Source organism: Populus alba, chromosome 1, assembly GCF_005239225.2.
Source record: "Populus alba chromosome 1, ASM523922v2, whole genome shotgun sequence".
NCBI classification, from domain to species: Eukaryota; Viridiplantae; Streptophyta; class Magnoliopsida; order Malpighiales; family Salicaceae; genus Populus; species Populus alba.
This window is the reverse complement of record NC_133284.1, coordinates 20,538,308-20,552,856: the sequence shown is the minus strand read 5'-3', so window position 1 is coordinate 20,552,856 and position 14,549 is coordinate 20,538,308.

Below are 14,549 nucleotides of genomic sequence, written 5' to 3'. Positions count from 1 at the left end.
CTTTATAATAGTGTTTAGGAACATACCTCTTCTTCATTATTGTCTTTAACTCCTCCCACGTGCTAAGTATTCTTTCTCTATTCCTTTTTTTTCTACCACCAATCTCTCCCACCAAACCATGGCATAATCAGGAAACTCCATTACAGCTAACTTAACCTTCTTTTCTTCAGAGTACCTATGTATGTCAAAAAGCATCTCCACCTTTTTTTTTTTCAATCTAAGCAAGCTTTTGAATCAATTTTTTCCTTAAAGGCTGGGATTTTTAACTTAATACTTCCCAAATTTTGATCTACATCACCCAAATCATCAAAATCCCCTTTATATTCAAAATCCTTATTTGGCTGAATATGTCTCCTCCTTGATCGATTCTCATACATCTCTCCCTATATGTACATAACCCCCCACCACGGTTAAGATCATCCTCGGCTTCATTTCTAGAGTTTCAAGCAGCACTCTCCTCCTTCCTAGCTTCTCTACCCTTTTTATGATGTCTACCATTAGACCTAGTCTTTAATTTTTCAATCTTAGTCATCAGTTCACCTAACATAAATTCCATCTGTTGTTGTATTCTCGAAAGCCCATCTTCTAGGATTTTACCCTATTTCTGTGGCACACTATTAGAAGATATTTTTTTTTTAACTTGCATGAAAATCATTAGCAATAAAAATAACACCTCACACACTCGTGTTTCACACAAAGTTATAAGCTTTTCACTCTAATATGCTCCCTATATCTTTTTCCACTCAAATTGCCTTTTTAATTCTTGAAATAACTAAGCAACAATTTAGAAAAGCAACCAACTACGAAGTGAATTTATAAATTTGATATAGATTTAATAAGCAATAAATTTACAAAACTAACAAAATGAAACTATGAGGACAAATTCAGAAGTAGCAATGCAAGTTTGTGCGAGTAATATGACGATTTGAAGACGCAAAATAAACTAAATGGAAGCAATAATACTAAAGAGATTTACTATCCAAACTGAAAATTAAATCAAGCAATGATAGAACTTGAAATAAAAATAAAAATAAAAAGCAACACAAATTCTTAATGACCATTTTTCTTTCCCTAGCTTTTAGCCAAACTTTAGAATGTTTTTTTTTTTTTTTGTAGCAACAATCAAACTTTTCAAGATCAAGCCTTTTTGTTTGGATACCAATTTGGCAATCAAGAAGAAAAAATCAACACACTTTTTTTTTTTGTATGTATATATTGCGACAATATCGAGAATTCAACAAAAACACTACCTTATGATTTTATGTTCAACAATTCAAGAGGATGTAAGAACCCTATTTGTTTTTATATATGTGGCTGAAACTAATCAAGAGAGAAAAAAAATCAAGAAACAAAAGACGCAAATTGAAGGACATAACATATAATTAGATATGCTATGATACCAACTTATGTGAACCCTAGTAGAATTAAGTGGAATTCATGAACCCAAGATCTATTTAATCCAAGTTTGCTAAAAATAGGATGAGCTTATCATAATAAAAGACCTGCTCCAAGGCAACAAGACTATAAACCAACCCAATCACAATGCCCACACCTGGAGACGAGCAAAAGGAGTATAAATTCACAAGGATTGGTCAATTCTTTGAAGATTTAAAAGTTCAATCAAGAACCAAGATTAACAACCAAAGGTCAGCAAAAATCAAAATATTATTAGCAAATAAAAATGTGCTAAAATTATTCTCAAGAGTATGTATACCCCAAGCCAAAAACCCTAGTTTCCCTAATGGGTCACATATAAACCCAATTTAAATAATAATCAACCCAAGCTAAAATTAACTTAAACTAATTAAAATAAATAAAATGAACAAGTCTGAAACTCAAACAAGTGTTTCCTCACAAAATAAAAAAGTTTAATAGCCCAATTAATTTAATAAGACAAGTTCTATTATTTCCACATTTTGTTTGGCATCAACAAAGCTCAACTTCAAATGAATGGTTCTCTCTCGTCTTAAATAATTAGAAGGCGTGTCGTATACTGTTGGAAAGGTATGGAAGTCTAGTTTCCATCCCAACTGGAATCACCTCAAAACTGTCTAAATCTAGTCTTTTTCTCCCAATCCTTGTGTAACGGTCTTGGTTCCACCAACAAGCCCCTCTTGAACATGAATAAAATTAACCATGGCTTGCTCCTCATTATTTAATATCCTCTTGAAGTCCACCTTAGTCCATGTATCTTGAAGAAGTCCATTGAAAGCCTCTTTGAACATTTTAGCTCTAAGCCTTGTAACAAGACCAACCAGAACCTCTAATGGATCCTTTGGTGCTTGGATCGCATCAAACACCCTACGTGTCTCCCCCCATGCTTTCCTATGTATCTTTACATTACAGTAAGCAGTTCTATAATTCTCGATTCCTCATACACTTGGTTCTCTCTCTCTCTCTCTCTCTCTATCGATATTTGCCCCATTTTGTTTCTATCTTCAAATGGTCCACTCACATTGTTGTTTTGGTATAAGATGGTCTCTTTTTGCCTTGTTTTGAGCTAGAACAAGAATCTCTTTTTTAGTTTTAAGCCCTTTCAGACCATAATTTAACAAAAAAAAAAATGAATCTTTTGACTGATTCCTCTTTCCCTTTCATCCTAAACATAGAGCTCCATTTGCTTGTTTGAGTTAAAAATAGAAAACCATTTAACTATCTGAGTGATTAAATAAGATATCATCTATTTTTTTTTCTATTGATATATGGGGTCTCTTTTTGCCTAATTCATCTTGTGAATTGCCTTTTGGTTGATATAAGCTTTAATTTAACCCTTTAAGGTTCTATATTAGTTGGTGCATTTTGTAATTGTGTGTGGTTGACTTGGAAATGAATGGTCATGGAGAGGAAGAACAACAAATTGCATTTGAGATATATGTGGTGGTTGCTAAGAGAAATGTCGAGGAGGAGGAAGAGAATTGTGATTGTATTGAGTTCCTTATGAAAGAGTTGAGGAATGTGGGGTTTATAGTTGAGATCGAGTTCTTGGCTTAACAGATGAGTTTATCAAAGTTAGCTTTTTTCTTTCTTTCTTTCTTTTTTGGTGCTTGTCTCTTTTGTTTTTAATACCATTATACTAATTAATCAACTAACAATGTGTGGTGTTGCAATTAGAAGCTTATTCTTTCTAATTTTAGATAGTAATTTCCTACCCTATTAAGAGGACTATTAACAATAACAAATGAATATTGTTCTTTGACATTTATTAGGGGTTCAGGAGGTGGGGGAGGCTATCTTATCTTAGACAAGATATACTTTTTTTTTTTTTAATTTCATGATATGCTCATTTTGCTTTAGTTTTGAATCTTCAATAATTGGTATTCTCTATCACATATTAATATGATGGAAAATTTAAGTGTGGGGAGTTGGGGACTCATTTAGAACTTCTTGCATGTAGTTCTAATATTCTTGATATTCATGTTCCTCCTTTAAACGAGGAGGTAACTCTATTCCTTGAGTTGAACCTCAAGGTTCCCTATGTGATGATGCTTTAGGGTTTTGTCTCTTTGTCACTTGATTATAATTAGATAAAAGCCAATGTGTCGTTTAAAATATTTGATTCATTTTCTTTCAAAATATTTGATTTATTTTATTTCATCATTTTGCTTAACAAAACCTGTTTATATTGATGAATTCCCTTACTTGGATTCTTTTGACCTATCTCAAGTAATTGCAAGTTCACTTATTAACAAGTTGAGTTGCTAAGCTAACTATCTTCATTCAGCTAGCAACACCTCTAGTGACACTAGGGAGAGTAGCTGCACAGCTGCAAATGAAAAGCCTACTTATATCGATAATTATTAGGTTGTTCTTACATTGTTAATTTATCCCTTTTTTCTTTGTTTTGGTTTTAGAAGGAGAGATGTTCTTCTCATGCATCTTCTTCCTTTTTTCCCCTTAATATGCAGTGGTGAATTATATCTCTTTTTTACTTCTTTTTCAGGAATGCATTTTAATGTGAACCTCTTGATCATGTGATCAAGCAACTTATAACGTAGATGATATAGTTCATGAAAAGCCAATAAATCAGATTTGATAGGAGTGTAACACAATAAAAACTTGTCTCAAAGCACCAACACTATTAGAATAAGAAACCCCAACTTATCGAATATAAATTAGCAAACGAGAAGTATAAGAAAGATACCACAATGTTAGTTATACCTTGATAAGTCAAATTTTTTCTTTTTCCCAGCAAAGAAAACGTGTTTCATCACACAAAACACAATTTTATTTCATAAATTCATGGCTGCTGAAAACTTCAACTTACAAAAACTTATATAATGGTTCAACAAGTAACCCTCAGGACCCAAAACTTGTTGGTTAATATTAACCCACTTATAATAAATGCAAGTATGTTAACTAAGCAAAAATAGTAAGAGTTTTCGTTAAGAGAGAGAAGCTTTGGTTTGTAGTGAGAGAAAGGACTCTCGTTCAGCTGTGAGCATTTGTTTCATCTCACTGTACAACATTTTCTTCTCTTGACCTCTTTTCTCTTCACGGCTCTTCTTTGGTTAACTCACTGGAATCCTTCTCAGTGTTGTTCATCACAACCCTGTGTGAGTGCCGTGTTTGTCTGGCACGGTGTAAGTGTAATCTTTTGATAGTCACGGGTTTTTGTGAGTTCCCTTGAATTGCTGGCCTAGCTTATAGGAAAATCTAAGAAGAAATCATTGCTGCCTCGTGATGCCCAGTTTGATGGACCTCGTCTCTCACCATGGGCACCTCCTGCTAGCAATTGCAGCTCTCGATCTCCCCCTCGGGGCTCCCCCATATCAACCTTAGCTGTTCCAATAAAGGCCCTGGAAGGTTTTTCTCCTCCTATTCCTGCTTCTTAGGTACCAATCACTGATGTGGTTTCTTTAACTAAAACCCTAGATTCTGTGAACAGTGTTGTGCCTGGGGCCTCTTCTGTGTTTGGGGCAGAAAGTCAAGCTTTAGATGGTTGTCATGGGTTTCTCGCAAGTAACAACATGAATTTTACCCAACGGACTCTTGTTGTTGCTAGTCCCCAACTAGCCTTGTCAAGCTTTCAACTGCCACTGGCTGGTGGTGTCAATGGCCATTCTTTTAGCGTTGTTCCCCCTGGTGGTTCTGAACAGGGTTCGCCCCCCCTCCGAATCCTCCCAGGTATTGCTCTATCTATTATTGATAAAGATTGCCATTGCCCACCATTGCCTTTGGCCCTAACCTTACTCATGTTTGTTGACACAACCAAAAGATTGATGTCTTTTCCCAAGTGTAAGAGTGTCGAAGTAATAAATAACCTAGCAAGACCAAGGTCAAACTACAGGGAGGTTAATTGTATAAATTATAGACAACAAAAACAATAACAACAACAAGAATAATAATAATAAAAGAAGAAGAAGAAGAAGAAGAAGAAGAAGAAGAAGAAGTTGATGAGAACTTTGAGATGGAAGATTAATGTAAGGATTAAACAATGATAAAAACATATGTCAATGTTAGAGGATCCATTAATGGTATTTCAAATAGGTATAGTATAAACTTTTATTATTTAACTAAAAACCACACACAAAGGAGGTTGTCGAACACTCCTCGATCTCCTTCAACGGGCTATCAAATGAATTGTCATTAATAGCTCATTATAAATTGTTAACATGATCATATTGATTATCTTATTTAAGTAACACCAAACTTTTAAATATCATCAGGAATTCATGATGCTAACTTATGTTAACAACAAATCAAGTTCCTATCATAGCATAGGTATAGGTTATACCATACGGTTGGGTTATGAGAGTGCCAAGCATTTGTTGTACCAAGTGTTATACAACACAAATCTAGATTAACCATTTAACAAGCAAGGTATTAAGAATTAGTAAGATAAAAAGATAAGACATGTTAATATTAAACATTAAGGTACATGTTGAGTTTACACTGTACTTATTCTTACACCATTAATGTAACCTTTTCACTTTGACATAATAAACTTAGCTAAACATAATGAAGAATAGAAACATAAATAATCAAAATAAGAACATAAATAAGATACACGTTAACTAAGAAAAGGAAATGAAATGAAAAACATAAACAAGATATTAATGAAAGCAAAACTTAAGAATTACAAAAAATATAAAGAGAGAGAGCAAGAGCAAGTTCTTGATCTGAACAACCAAGATGCCTAAATGCATGGCAAATGCCTCCTTTTATAGGCCAAAATTTGAAACTATTGATTTGATGACTAATTATTTAGTGAGTGGCCAACTCTTCACTTGGTGAAAATTCTTATCTTCTTGTCTAAACAAAACATCATTTCTAACATCAGAATTGTGATTAGTATTTAAAAGTGCATTTTTATCAAGGTTATATATCATCATTTTGCACTTGAAGTATCAATAACTCCTTAACTAAAGCATGTTTTATAATAACATATCTAATAATATAAGATACCTTTAATTTATGGAAAATTTTCATCTTAAATGCAGGTCTATCACATAAATGAAATGATTGATTGAAGAGTTTAAATACTGAAATTGAAAGGACAAAGAGAGGGCCAAACTTAGAAAAGAGATGTTGGTGCAGTCCAAATTGAAACACTATTCAATAATTAGGTCATATCTGGAGCTATAGATCTCGGATTTAGGTCTTCTTTATATGGATGGAAAGGTAAGACATAGGCCTACAACTTTCATGTGGAGTCCAAGATTTAAAAAGGCCATTTTCAAGTCCAAATTATAGCAACAACGGAGAAGATTGAATTTGTCCTACAGGCCAGACACTGTTCAGTGTTAAGCCCATATCTTGCGTTCTAGAAGTCCAAATGACCTTAATTTTTTTTCTTGGGAAGATAAGACAAATTTTCTAGAACTTTCATGGTATAGTTGGTTCTAATTCTGATGTTAGCAATGACGTTTTGTTTAGATAAGAAGATAAGGATTTTCACCAAGTCAAAAGTTGGCCACTCACTCAACAATTAGTCATCAAATCAATAGTTCCAAATTTTGGTATATAAAAGGAGGCATTTGCCATGCATTTAGGAGCTTAGTTGTTCAGATCAAGAACTTGCCCTTACTCTCTCTCTTTATATATATATATATATATTATAATTCTTAAGTTTTGCTTTCATTAATATCTTGTTTATGCTTTTCATTTCATTTCCTTTACTTAGTTAACTTGTATCTCATTTATGTTCTTATTTTGTTTATTTATGTTTCTCTTCTTCATTATGTTTAGCTAAGTTTATAATGTCAAAGTGAAAAGGTTACATTAATAGTGTAAGAATAAGTACAGTGTAAACTTAACATGGACCTTAATGTTTAATATTAACATGTCTTATCTTTTTATCTTACTAATTCTTAATACCTTGCTTGTTAAATGGTTAATCTAGATTTGTGTTGTATAACACATGGTATAACAAATGCTTGACACTCCCATAGCCCAACCATATGGAATAACCTATACATGTGCTATGAAAGGAACTTGATTTGTTGTTAACATAAGTTAGCATCATGAATTCCTGACAATATTTAAAAGTTTGGTGTTACTTAAATAAGATAATTAATATGATCATGTTAACAATTTATAATGAGCTATTAATGACAAATCATCCGATTGAAACCTCCTTTGTGTGTGGTTTCCAGTTTAATAATAAGAGTTTATACTATACTTGTTTGAAATACCATTAGTGGATCCTCTAACCTTGATATATGTTTTGATTATTGTTTAATCCATACATTAATCTTCCATCTCAAAGCTCTCATCAACTTCTTCTTTTTTTTCTTTTTCTTCTTCTTCTTCATTATTGTTGTTGTTGTTGTTGTTGTCTATAATTTATACAATTAACCTCTATGTGGTTTGACCTTGGTCTTGCCAGGTTATTTATTACTTTGACACTCTTGCACTTGGGATAAGACATCAATCTTTTGATCGTGTCAAGCTTTTGGCACCGTTGCCGGGGAGGTAAATTCTTGTACAAATTATAGTATTTATTTTATTTTCTCTTTTTACTTTTCTTGTATCTAACTTTGTTTTTTTTTTCTTCCTTTTATTCTCTTTCTACACGTGCATAAGTATTTGGTCATGTACATTAAGTGGTAGACTTTGTAGGGTATCCTCATCATTTTCAGAAAATATGGCTGAAAAAGATAACTAGTCACTTCATAATAAGAATAACCGTGTTAGAACACTTAAAGACCATATGAATCTCACAAGAACAAGTGCACCCTCATGTATAGTTTTCCCTTATGATGCATCTCTTTTTAATTTTAAGCCAGGCATTATTCAACTTTTACCTTCTTTTCACGGCTTAGATTTAGAAAATCCATACTTGCATTTGAGAGAATTTGAATAAGTTTGTAACACATATAATGACTTAAATTGTAGCATGAATACCATTAGATTAAAGCTTTTTTCTTTTTCATTAAAAGATAAAGCTAAAACATGGCTACAAAATCCTAAATCAAGATCCATTCGTGTTTGGGATGAAATGCAACAATAATTTTTAAATAAGTTTTTTCCATCTCATAGAACCAACTCTTTCAAAAGACAAATCATCACTTTCACTCAAAAACTAGATGAAACATTTTACCAATGTTAGGATAGGTATCGACACTTGCTTAATATTTGCCCTCATCATGGTTTTGAAACATGAAGATTGATTTTACAATTTTATGAAGGGTTAACACCTAAAGATAGACAAATGGTTTAATTGATGTGCAATGGAACTTTTGAAAATAAAGACCCTAATGAAGCAATGGAGTACCTATACTTGCTAGCTGAAAATGTGTAAAATTGGGACACTACAAGCACTTGTGAGGCACCAAGTAAAACCCAACCTCATACATCTAGTGGAGGTATGTATAACCTTAGGGAAGATCATAATCTCCAAGTCAAGTTTACATTTTTAGCTAGAAAAGTTGAGGCCCTAGAATTGGGAGTGGTTAATTAAAATCTGTTCAAGACATTGTGTGTCAAATCTGTGAAACAAATGAACATGTAACCAATGATTGTTCAACTTTGCCTTCTTTTAAGGAATGCCTCCTTGAACAAGCCCATGCTTTAAAAAATTTTCAAAGGCCCAATCATAACCCATACTCGAAAATATACAACCCTGGTTGGAGAAATCACCTAAATTTCAGTTGGAAGAGTGATAATAATAATGCACAAACTTCACAACCACCGTTTCAAGCACACCATAATTTTCAAAATTCTCATAGATATGCACCTCCTAAAACAAATCTTGAGGAAACATTGCATGCATTAATTGAAAAGTAAGAGGCAATTAACACTCAACTTGATCAAAGCATGACAGATTTTAAAGATACTCTTGCAAAGTTAACGTCTGCTCTCAGTTTTCAAGAGAAAGGTAAGTTTTCATCTCAACCACAACAAAATCCAAAGGGGCAATACAATACAAATACAAGTAGTTCCGGAAGTCAACACATGGATCAAGTCAAATTAGTCATAACTCTTTGCAGTGGTAAGGTTATTAAAAAACCCACTCTTAAACCTTGTGAGAAAGATGATGAGTAAATCTCTGAGGGTAGGAAGGGGTTGAATCTGAACATTGTAAAGAAAAGACTGATTCTCCGCCAGCACTTCCATTTCCTCATGCCATGACCAAACAAAGAAAAGTCAATCACAATTCTGAAATCCTTGAAACTTTCAAACAGGTAAGGATCAATATACCTTTGTTGGATGCTATTAAACAAGCACCTTCCTATGCTAAATTTTTGAAAGATCTCTGCATTGTGAAGAGAAAACTAAATGTGAAAAAGAAAATATTTTTAGTTGAACAAGTAAGTGTTGTTTTTCAGAACAATAATGCTTTGAAATATAAAGACCCTAGTTGTCCTACAGTTTCTTGCTTTATTGGAGAACATAAAATTGAAAGAGCTTTACTTGATCTTAAAGCTAGTGTGAATTTACTTCCATATTCAGTTTTTCACAGTCTCAATCTAGATGAGTTAAAACCAACTTCTATAACTCTTTTACTTGTTAATAGATCTATAAAAGTGCCTAGAGGATTAGTTGAGGATGTGTTAGTACAAGTTGATAAATTCATTTATCCTGTAGATTTTGTTGTCTTGGATACACAACCTGTTAAAGCATGTAATTCAATTCTTGTTATTTTAGGACATCCATTTCTTGTAACTTCTAATGCATTGATTAATTGTAGGAATGAACTGATGAAGCTATCATTTGGAAATATGACATTAGAGATGAATATTTTCAACATTTGCAAGTGACTTGGAGATGATAATGATTTACAGGAAGTGGACTTTATTGAAAAATTAGTTCATGATCAATTTCAAACCACTTCCAGTGAAACTGAGATTGATGAATTTGACGATTTGTAAATGGTTTATTTTCATGAAGAATCAAAGGCATGTAATTGGAGACCACAAATTGAAGAATTGTCACCACGATCAATTAAGTCCATACCTTCAAGTGTTCAACCACCAAAACCTGATTTGAAGTCATTACCATTCAATCTCAAATACTCATTTTTGGGAGAAAATGAAACTTTTCCGGTAATAATCTCTTCAAAACGTAATGCACATAAAAAAGGTAAGTTATTACAAACTCTGAAAATGCACAAAAATGCATTAGAATAGACCATAGCTGATATAAAAGGAATTAGTCATTTGATTTGCACACACAATATTTATTTGGAGGAAAATGATAAACCTTCTAAATAAATGCAAAGAAGACTTAATCCTAATATGAAAGAAGTAGTGAAAAATGAAGTCATTAAGCTTCTAGATAATGGAATCATTCATCCTATTTATGGCAGCAAATGGGTAAGTCCTACCTAAGTTGTACCCAAGAAGTCTAGAGTCATTATGATAACAAATGAGAAAAATTAGTTAATTCCAACTAGGAGTATTACTAGTGGACGCATGTGTATTGACTATAGGAAACTTAATTCAATGACTAATAAAGATCATTTCCCTTTACCTTTCATGGATCAAATTCTAGAAAAAGTTGTAGGTCATGAATTTTATTGTTTCCTAGATGACTATTCAGGTTACAACCAAATTGAAATTGCATTGGAAGATCAAGAGAAGACTACTTTCACATGTCCATTTGGTACTTTTGCATATCGAAAAATGCTTTTTGGATTATGTAATGCACCACCCACATTTCAAAAATGCATGCTTAGCATATTCAATGGTATGGTTGAACCTTTGCTTGAGATTTTTATGGATGGTTTTTTTGTTTTTTGTGATTCATTTGATGATTATTTAACTAACTTGGAAAAGGTTTTGAACAGGTGTGAAGAGAAGAATTTTGTACTGAATTGGGAAAAATGTCACTTTATGGTAACAAATGGCATTGTCCTTGGTCACATTGTTTCATTGAAAGGAATTGAGGTTGGCAAATCTAAAATCGAGTTAATTGTTAACTTGCCACCACCAAAATATATTAAAGATGTTAGATCATTCTTAGGACATGCTGGTTTTTACAGAAAGTTCATCAAAGATTTTAGTGTAATATCTAAACCATTGTGTAACCTTCTAACAAAGGAAAGTGTTTTTGAATGGACTGAACAATGTGAAAAAGCCTTTGTTAAACTTAAAATCTTGCTTACTTCTGCTCCTGTCATTCAACCTCCTGATTGGTCACTACCTTTTGAAATAATGTGTGATGCTAGTGATTATGTCGTGGGTGCTGTCTTGGGACAAAGAAAAGATAAGAAACCTTATGTGATTTGCTATGCAAGTAAAACTTTAAGTAATGCTGAAATGAATTACACTACCAATGAAAAAGAATTACTTGCAGTGGTATTTGCATGTGACAAGTTCAGATCTTATTTTGTTGGCTCACCTGGTGTCGTTTTTAGTGATCATGCAGCATTGATATATCTTCTCTCTAAGAAAGATTCTAAGGCTAGATTGGTGGGGTGGATTTTGTTCTTTCAAGAATTTGATATCACAATCAAAGACAAGAAAGGCACCCAAAATGTTGTCACTTATCATTTCTCAAGATTGACAACCGATTAGAGATTTGACATCACACCAATCGATGACTACTTTCCTGATGAATGTTTATTTTATGTCTCTACAATGTCTTAGTTTGCTAATATTGTTAATTTTCTTGTTTCAGGACAATTGCCAGCTCATTGGAGTACCCGAGACAAAAGAAAGTTCTTGAACGAAGTGAAGAACTTTTATTAGGATGACCTTTATTTATTCAAATATTGTCCTAATCAAATATTTTGAAGATGCATTCCTGACAATGAGGTAAGTAGTGTCATTAAATTTTATCATTCTAAGGTATGTGGGGGTCATTTCTCATTAAGAAAACAACTGCAAAAATCTTACAAAGTGGATTTTACTGGCCCACTATGTTCAAGGACTCACATGCATTCTGCAAGACTTGTGAAAATTGTCAAAAGTTGAGATCTATTTCAAAACGTCACATGATGCCTTTAAATCATATTCTTGTCTTTGAGATCTTTGACTATTGGGGTATAGATTTCATGGGTCCATTTCCTCCATCATTTGATTTCTTGTACATATTAGTCGTAGTAGATTATGTTTCAAAATGGATAAAGCCAATTCCAAATCGAAACAATGATCACAAAATAGTGATAAAGTTTTTGAAAGAAAACATTTTAAGTCGATTTGGAATCCCTCGAGCCATGATAAGTGATGGTGGAACACATTTCTGCAACAAGCCATTTAAGTCTTTAATGAAGAAATATGAAATCACACACAAAGTTGCCACCCCTTATCACCCTTAGACGAGTGGGCAAGTAAAACTTACTAATAGGGAGATCAAACAGATCTTGGAGAAAACAGTGAACCCTAATCGGAAAGACTAGTCTTTAAGACTTAATGATGCACTTTGGGCTTATCAAACTGCTTATAAAACATCATTAGGTATGTCACCTTATAGACTAGTCTATGGAAAACCTTGTCACTTGCCTGTAGAATTTGAACATAAAGCTTATTGGGCTATTAAAACTTTCAATTCAAACCTTGATGATGCTAGTCAGCTGTGAAAATTACAAATAAATAAGCTTGTAGGGGTGTCTCAACACCTAATGCCCTAAGATCAACTGGTGTGGGAGTCATTAGCCGAAAGCTCGTTACATGGGTTAAAGATGCATTGTGTTTTAAGTTATATGTATATATATTTAAAAAAAAAAAAAAAAGAAGAAGAAGAAGATAATGATCTTAACCTAAGGAAGTTAACTTTAAACATTAGAACAAAAATTTTGTATTCTTCCAAGTAAAGCCCCATAACTATGTGTTGATATATTGAGCACAAAAGGAAGGTTTATTAATATCTTGTTTAAGAGGTATTGAGCAGATATATAAATCTTGGACTCCTCATGAAAGTTGTAGGCCTATGTCTTACATTTCCATCCATATAAAACAGACCTAAATCCGAGATCTACAGCTCCAGCTATGACCTAATTACTGAACAGTGTTCCATTTGGACTACACCACCATCTCTTTTCTAAGTTTGGCCCTCTCTTTGTCCTTTCAATTTCAGTATTTAAACTCATCAATCAATCCTTTTGTTTGTGTGATAGACCTGCATTTAAGATGCACATTTACCATAAATTAAAGGTATCTTATAGTATCAGACTTGTTATTATAAAACATACTTTAGTTAAGGAGTGATAAAGAAGCATTTAGATAAAGAAGCTAAGAATTAAAAGCAAAGAAAGAGAAGAATAGGGGTTAGAAAAATATGCAACTCTGTAATTTTTATTCAATTCATCAAAACTCAACATTTAGAAAAGTAGGATATAAATACTAAAATTCTATCTAGAACAAGTGATAGGGCTTATGGCCCACTAAATAAAATATCTAATAATAATTAAATCAAACCTAACAAATAAAGCCTAATTAATAAATTTCAACTAAAATTTCATATAAAATTAAATTGAAACATAAGTTAAAGCCCAATCTCTCAATTATTTGAGTTATCCTCCACCATCTATGATAATACGAGTTCATAAATAATATCTTGAGTCTAGTGTCTCCACCACTTTTCTCCTATGATGTAATAATGGGGATATCAGACTTAAGACATGGTTCACATGTTTGTATGATCTAAGATGATGGAGGATAGCCCAAACCATTAAGAGATTAAACTTTAACTTGTATTTTTTATTTGATTTTTTTAAGAGTTTTCAAATAATGCCCCCAAAGACCAATAAATATCACTAGAATAACCATTGTAGGTAAGTTCACCCCATGTGCCATCAATATGACTATCTTTTAAGTTACTCTACACATAATGACCTTTATGAGCAAGTAATGTGCCCTAAAAAAATAGAGGCCCCCACTTTTAATGGTTGTCATGACCTTTGGTGGTATATGGGTTAGTGACATGGATTAGTTCTTTAAGTGGCATAACTTGTCTGATAATAAAAGAGTTAGATCTAAGAAAGAGCTCTCAGTCGGTGTCATAGCTAGAGAGAGATGCTCTCCTTTATTTTGAAGTTTTCTCCTCTCGATGGTGAGCTACAACTCCAGAGTTCTCGATTGCAACCTCTTTCTTCATTGACCACTTACGTGGCCACCTATAGAAAGCAATCTGAGTCTCTCCTCTCTTCGATTCATCCGATATGA